General features: G+C 39.4%; 1 non-coding gene and 1 pseudogene across 1 annotated transcript; one reads left to right on the top strand and one right to left on the bottom strand.

Moving 5' to 3' along the window:
* Window positions 1–4,181: 4,181 nt before the first annotated feature.
* LOC105743629 lies at window positions 4,182–5,607 on the top strand (annotated as a pseudogene).
* Window positions 5,608–5,911: 304 nt separating this feature from the next.
* LOC111812822 lies at window positions 5,912–6,018 on the bottom strand. The gene has a single exon (XR_002818213.1). It is a non-coding gene; the product is annotated as a U6 spliceosomal RNA (small nuclear RNA).
* Window positions 6,019–7,181: the final 1,163 nt, after the last annotated feature.

Genomic DNA, 7,181 nt, shown 5'->3' with positions numbered 1-7,181 from the left:
AGAGAGGGTCTTGGGGATTGAGCTATATCTCAAGTTAATTTTTGGTATTGAGTTAAAATCTTGATAATGCATCCATGCCAAATTCAAACTTTGCGTTCTCCTACCCCACCCTTGCTTGCAGATACTTATTCCTTTAATGGTCTTCATGTGACATATACGTCAGTTACCTAGAGCTTCCAGTATTTTCAAGGAAACAAAATGTTTTTCTTTATGGAACCATTCAAAAACTACTGTTAGCTGGGGAGATAGCTCAGTAGAATAAGCACCTGTCTGGCAAGTGCAGGGTCCTGAGTTCAATCCCCAGTACCAGAAAAAAAAAGTGAAAAACCACTGTTAGTGAAATTACCCCTCTTGCTTCCTTCAAAGACTTAATTTCCCTGGCTTCTACCACAGCCTAGAGACTCCATTAGCTCACAGAATCCTGTGACATTTCATTTTGTTCCAAACAGTGATGGGATCCAGCAATTAACTGTCCAGCCTGGCTCAAAGAAGAACATTTGCTAAGTGCTTATGTCAAGTAGAAGTGCTTCTTTCATTTCAACAATTGCTCAACTCCCCCTCCAGTTGGAAATCTCTTGCCTATTTGCCAGTAACATGCCACATTGTTAGTGGGCTGTGAAAGCTATTATTGTTCTGGGAATAATCTTTCATTTCCTCTTCCTATTACAAACTTTGTTTTCTGGCTATAAGGTTGAGAAATGAATGCTGAAGCTCTACTCAGTCACAGTATTCCTTTTCATTAGTTATAGTAATTTGACCAAAGACATATAAATAACACTATAATCCTTCCCTGGGACTAATATTCTCTCTGGGGATTTTCAAGACTGGAGGATCTCAATTGGGAGCTGCTAACAGACATGTGTAGAAATATGCCTGCTAAATGGAGAAAAGTAGACACAATTGTCAGATAGAGACAGAGGAGTCTTGTGGCTTTAAATGTCTGGCTAAAGTCTCTTGAGAATATAAACTTTATATTTTCTTTAGGTCTGTGAATTGCTCAAGTATGCTTCAGAGCTTTGTTACAGATTTCGTTTTTAGAGTGGATCTCTGTCTCTAATGACCAAAGAAGTCCCGAAGAATAAAAAAAGAATGTAATCAAGAGTGATAGGAAATAAGGAGAGTCACATGGAGAGAAAACATTCTCTCAGGCTTTCACAGAGAGCAAATTGGTCAAGCAATGGCCATGACTGACACTGCCATATGGCTGACACTGAAAAAGGATCTACAAACTGCGGTACAGGGTTTCAGGATAAGTCTGGAGGGGATTTGACTGACCTTATCAGATACAAAAGATACATTTTTTGTTATATAGGTCTTTTTTTAAATCTTGGTCTTAACCATCCAGCAGAAAAGTATAAAAACGAAGTATAAAAAGTAAAGCCGTATCAATATGCTGAGCTGTAAAAGGCTCAAGTCAACAACTTCTGACATTACCAGTCCTATGGGAAACCCACCACTTTTATGGACTACTGGACTATTTTGGAATATTTTTCTGAATTCACACACCTATAATATTTAAATGACAAAACTAAACAAAAAAAGGAAATACAAATGAATGACCATTTTGTATCTGTATATTCAAAATAGGATAGATATACAGCTCCATTCTGTCAATTCAATGAATAGAAAGATTTGTTCTAATAGTGCTTGTGAACAGGATATCATGTCTGCATCTTGAACAATGAATACAACTAAGACAACAATATGCAATGCATTAATTATTGAAAATGTCCTACTAATCGGAGTTGAACTGTCTCATTACTATTTATTTCTCAATAAAATTATGGAAAATAATAATAATTTATTACAAAGCCTGCTCAACAAACTGTGTGGGAGGCTACTGTGCGGATTGAGCTCCCAATTAGGTCCAATAGACCATCCCAGAGCAGGGATGGAGCCACCATGCCAGGGGCCACATAAGCAAACTGAACTTGGACGTGGGTCAGTTTGCCAAACTACAGGAGATCCACACACCTGATTAGAAGAGATGCAGGCCCTGACTGGCTGAGTCAGCATCAGAAGTGAGCCCCTTATATTCACCATCCAAAGAAAGCACCTTGGCAAAGACCACACTCTCTGCCTTTTGTCTATCTCTGCCTCTTCTGCTGATGTCTGCCTGTAAATGGAGCCTACACTTCTGCTCAGGCCATTGAGAACCCATTCTATTTTATAGAATGAGGTCTTGGCCCATCCTAGAAATGCTAATAACAGTCTTCTATGTATTTTAAAAAAGAGTAATTGGCAAAACAAGAACTGTCAGTTACTTCAAACTCAGTAGTCAGTCTATAGATACTATGATAGCTTCCAAATAGTCCAGGCACTTTATACAGTGGTACCTCTTTTCAAGAACTTAATCCTCTCAATGATTCTTGTTGCAATCTAATTCTGCTTCTCAAAATTCAATGTGCTCTCAGGGGTTAAAGATTTTTTTTTTAATGTCAACTGTGACAAAATATCAACATTGAGGCCTTAATTGGCACAAAGAAGATAGTCATAATGTCTGGTGTATACAAAAAATCTGCTTGGATCTCAAGTTACTAATAGTTAAGAATGAATTTATCTATAAAAAGAATAAATATCATATACTATATTTATTATTTAAAAAATAATGGCTGATACAAACTGAGTAAGTCTGGAATTAAGAAGAAATAGTCCCTCTGGGCCATGAAAATGAAAGATTTGTGGAATTTGGGCAGAACTGATGAGTTCAGGCTGTCCAGAAGAATCAGGAATAGACTTTGGAGAGACTATAAACATCTGAGCAGGAGGGCTCTGAATTGAAAGAATGAGGGGCTGTGTGGCTGGCTGGGAAGTGTGGTAAGGAAGAAAAAGACATTCACTCCATCCTAATACACACACTTGATCCTGTTTGTCCTTTACTTACAATCCATCCGAGCTGCAATTTCTTCACTGGATTTTGATATAAAGGTAAGAAGAGGGAGGTAATGATCCCATCTGGTGCTATGCCTGACATGTGGCCCCCTAAAAGCATTTTGTACACTCCTATTTCTATGGCATCCATGGATTTCCCTTCTGATCATTCATCAAAGTGAGGGGCCATCTGCTTGGTGCTCAGTTTGCTCCATGAATGAAATGAAGGCATATGTTATGTGGCTTCATTCCAGCTTCCCTGTCTTCACAGCTGCTGTGCCCCTTTGAACAGCCTATGGGGCATAACTGATGTCTCACCTTACTGCAAGGTGCATGACCCCTTTGCTTCAGTCCTCTTTGACTCTGAAAAATACCTGCATCTCCTGCTGTTTAGATGTTATTTTAGAAACCCTCACTATACTATAAGCCACCAGTTGTGTAGACATTTTTGGCACTAATTCATATGGCCAATGAAAGGTTTTAATAGAAATTCAACATTTCAACCAATTCTTCTATTACAGGAAGAATAACAGCTTTCAGTTTATATATCTCAAATGCTTTGAAGTGCATTATTGACCTTGCTAACTAATCTACTTTATATTCTTGAGATCCACAACTCACTGGAGAAAGTTAGAAGCAAGAAACAATCTTGAAACTATAGAGTATAAAATAAATGAAAGTAGTGCTGGTGGACAGTAACGAAGAAACAGAATTAAAATGTCAAATACCATGTGCTTGTGTGTGTGTGTGTGTGTGTGTGTGTGTGCATAATAGACAAATATTTTTCACTCAGTCTCAAACCTGGGAATTAGACAACCTTTAAATTATTAGCAACAGATTTTTAAGTTTTACATCTATATAGAAAAGTTACCATTCCAAAGTTCCTTTATACTAGAAATGTAAAATGGAACAAGTATTTAGCTTTTTTGATCTTCCTTTTACTAATCTACCAGTTGGCAATAATGAGTACTTATATGAAAGAGTTTATATTTAGGACTAAATACAGAGCATGGCCTATAGATTGTAGGCTCACAACAAAGATATCACAGCAGCTATTGCATAGTGAACACACAATAATCATCCTTTGTTTGAATGAATGAGTGAAAATAATATATGAAAAGTTTCTTGTCTGTGTATGTAGGTGGTATAATTTGCTATTTTTATGCACATAGGTAGGTAAATATTCACCATAATGTCCATTGTAATCAAATTGTAGCTTTTACTTAGGTTGACAGAAAAAGTTTATGATGTACAGAAGCTGGATTACAAACATGCCTTTGCGCTTTTTCGCAACAGGTTTGCTGCGAGAGCACAGGTGTAGTGAAAGCCACCACTAAATCGAAGCCAACATGGGAAAGGAAAAGACCCACATTAATATCGTCATCATCGGACACGTGGACTCTGGCCAGTTCACCACTACCGGCCATCTGATCTACACATGCGGTGGCATCGACAAAAGAACCATTGAAAAATTTGAGAGGGAGGCTGCTGAGATGGGGAAGGGTTCCTTCAAGTATGCCTGGGTGCTGGACAAGCTGAAAGCCGAGCGTGAGTGTGGTATCACCATTGACATCTCCCTGTGGAAATTTGAGACCAGCAAGTATTATGTGACCATCATCGATGCCCCTGGACAAAGAGACTTCATCAAAAATATGATTACAGGCACATCTCAGGCTGACTGTGCTGTTCTGATTGTTGCTGCTGGTGTTGGTGAATTCGAAGCTGGTATCTCCAAGAATGGGCAGACCCATGAGCATGCCCTTCTGGCTTATACACTGGGTGTGAAACAACTAATTGTTGGAGTTAACAAAATGGATTCCACGGAGCCACCCTACAGCCAGAAGGGATATGAGAAAATTGTTAAGGAAGTCAGCACCTACATTAAGAAAATCGGCTACAACCCTGACACCATAGCTTTTCTGCCAATTTTGGTTGGAATGGTGACAACATGCTGGAGCCAAATGCTAACATGCCTTGGTTCAAAGGATGGAAGGTCACTCATAAGGATGGCAATGCCAGTGGAACCACAATACTTGAAGCTTTGGATTGCATTCTCCCACCCACTCACCCCACTGACAAGCCTTTGCGCCTGCTCCTCCAGAATGTCTACAAAATTGGTGGTATTGGCACTGTCCCTGTGGGCTGAGTAGAGACTGGTGTTCTCAAACCTGGCATGGTGGTCACCTTTGCTCCAGTCAATGTCACAACTGAAGTCAAGTCTGTTGAAATGCACCATGAAGCTTTGAGTGAAGCTCTTCCTGGGGACAATGTGGGCTTCAACGTCAAGAACGTGTCCATCAAAGATGTCCAGCATGGCAACATGGCTGGTGACAGCAAAGTGACCCACCAATGGAAGCAACTGGTTTCACTGCTCAGGTGATTATCCTGAACCATCCTGGCCAGATCAGTGCTGGCTATGCCCCTGTCCTGGATTGTCACACAGCTCACATTGCTTGCAAGTTTGCTGAGCTGAAAGAAAAGATTGATCACCTGTCTGGTAAGAAGCTGGAAGACGGGCCCAAGTTTCTGAAATCTGGTGATGCTGCCATTGTTGACATGGTTCCAGGCAAGCCCATGTGTGTGGAGAGCTTCTCTGATTATCCACCTCTGGGTCGTTTTGCTGTTTGTGATATGAGACGGACAGTTGCTGTGGGTGTCATCAAAGCTGTGGACAAGAAGGCTGCTGGAGCTGGCAAGGTCACCAAGTCTGCCCAGAAAGCTCAGAAGCCTAAATGAATATTATCCTGACACCTGCCACCCCAGTCTTAATCAGTGGCAGAAGACCAATCTCAGAACTTTTTCTTCCAATTGGCCATTTAAGTTTAATAGTGAAAGACTGGTTAATGATAACAATGCATCATAAAACCTTCAGAAGGAAAGGAGAATGTTTTGTGGACCATTTTGTGTGTGTGTGTGTGTGTGTGTGTGTGTGGTGTGGCAGTTTTCAAGTTATTAGTTTTTAAAATCAATACTTTTTAATGGAAACAACTTGACCAAAAATCTGTCACAGAATTTTGAGACCTATTAAAACAAAGTTTAATGAAAGAGAGAGAAAAACATGCCTTTGCCTGTCATCCTTGCACAGGGGCCATGCTAATCTTCTCTGTATCATTCCAATTTTAGCATATGTGCCGCTGAAGCAAGCACATACTTTCACTCTATAGCTAAGTGGCACTGGTACCATTCCTAAGACATTTTTGTGAACTTTATAATTAAATAGAAAATAATCTCTTGAAGAAAATAATAGAAAGCAAAAGTTTAATTAAGGATTCATGTTAAGCAGTGAAAAAATGAAGGTAAGTTGAGCTAAAAGTGGTTGATGATTTTATAATAGCTTTTATTGAGGTATAATCAATAAATACCAAGCTGCATATATTTCCCTGTACAATTTGATAGTTTTAACCCACATATATGAACATAAAGCCATCAATATAACCAAAAGAGTGAGCATGTCAGGGGCCCACACATGTCCTCTCACCCCACTGTAATCTCTGCTCCTTTCTCTCCCCTCTCCTTGGCAGGCATGAGCTTTCTTCCATTAGTGTAAGTTAGTTGGTATTTTTTAGAATTCACAATAAAATAGAATTTAGAATTCTATCAATAGAAATTATATAGCACACACCCTTCTTTTTATTTGGCTTCTCTCATTCAAGATTACTACTTTGGGATATGTACTAATTATTGAACTTATCTTTTTTTTTTTTTTTTTTAGAACTGGGTTGAACTCAGGCCCTTGCTCTTGCCAGGCAAGCACTTATTCTACTGAGCCATTTCCCTGGCCCCCCTTTTTTTGTACTGGGGATCAAACTCATGATCTTCTGTTTGTCAGCTAGGTACTCATGCCACTGAGCTATCTCCCTGGGAACTGTTTATTTTTCTTTATTCTGATTACTACTCTCTTTCATGACTAATTCATCTACTGAGGGACATTTATTTAGTTGTGTTCTGGTTTTGGCCATTACAAACAAAGCAGTTATGAATATTTACACATAATTCTCTATATGAATATATATGCATTCATCTCTACAGAGGATTAGAATGCCTGGATAATATATATGGTAAGTGTATGTTAATTTTCTTTTTCTTTTTATGTATTTTATACTGGGTCTCACTATGCAGCTTAAATTCATAGTGATTCTCCTATTTTCAATCTCCCCAGCAGTGGGATGATAGGTGCACACCACTGTCTGGGCTCAGTTCCAGCTCAGCGTGCCCTGGGGGTGGGGCCAGTGTGGCACATGGGACCGGGAATCGAACCCTGATTCCTGCACTTGCCAAAGCAGGCATGTGTTAACTTTTAAAGAAACTAC

Source organism: Octodon degus, unplaced genomic scaffold (assembly GCF_000260255.1).
Source record: "Octodon degus isolate 3935 unplaced genomic scaffold, OctDeg1.0 scaffold00144, whole genome shotgun sequence".
Taxonomy (NCBI): Eukaryota; Metazoa; Chordata; class Mammalia; order Rodentia; family Octodontidae; genus Octodon; species Octodon degus.
The sequence above is the reverse complement of the archived record's forward strand: the minus strand, read 5'-3'. Positions and strand labels throughout refer to the sequence as shown.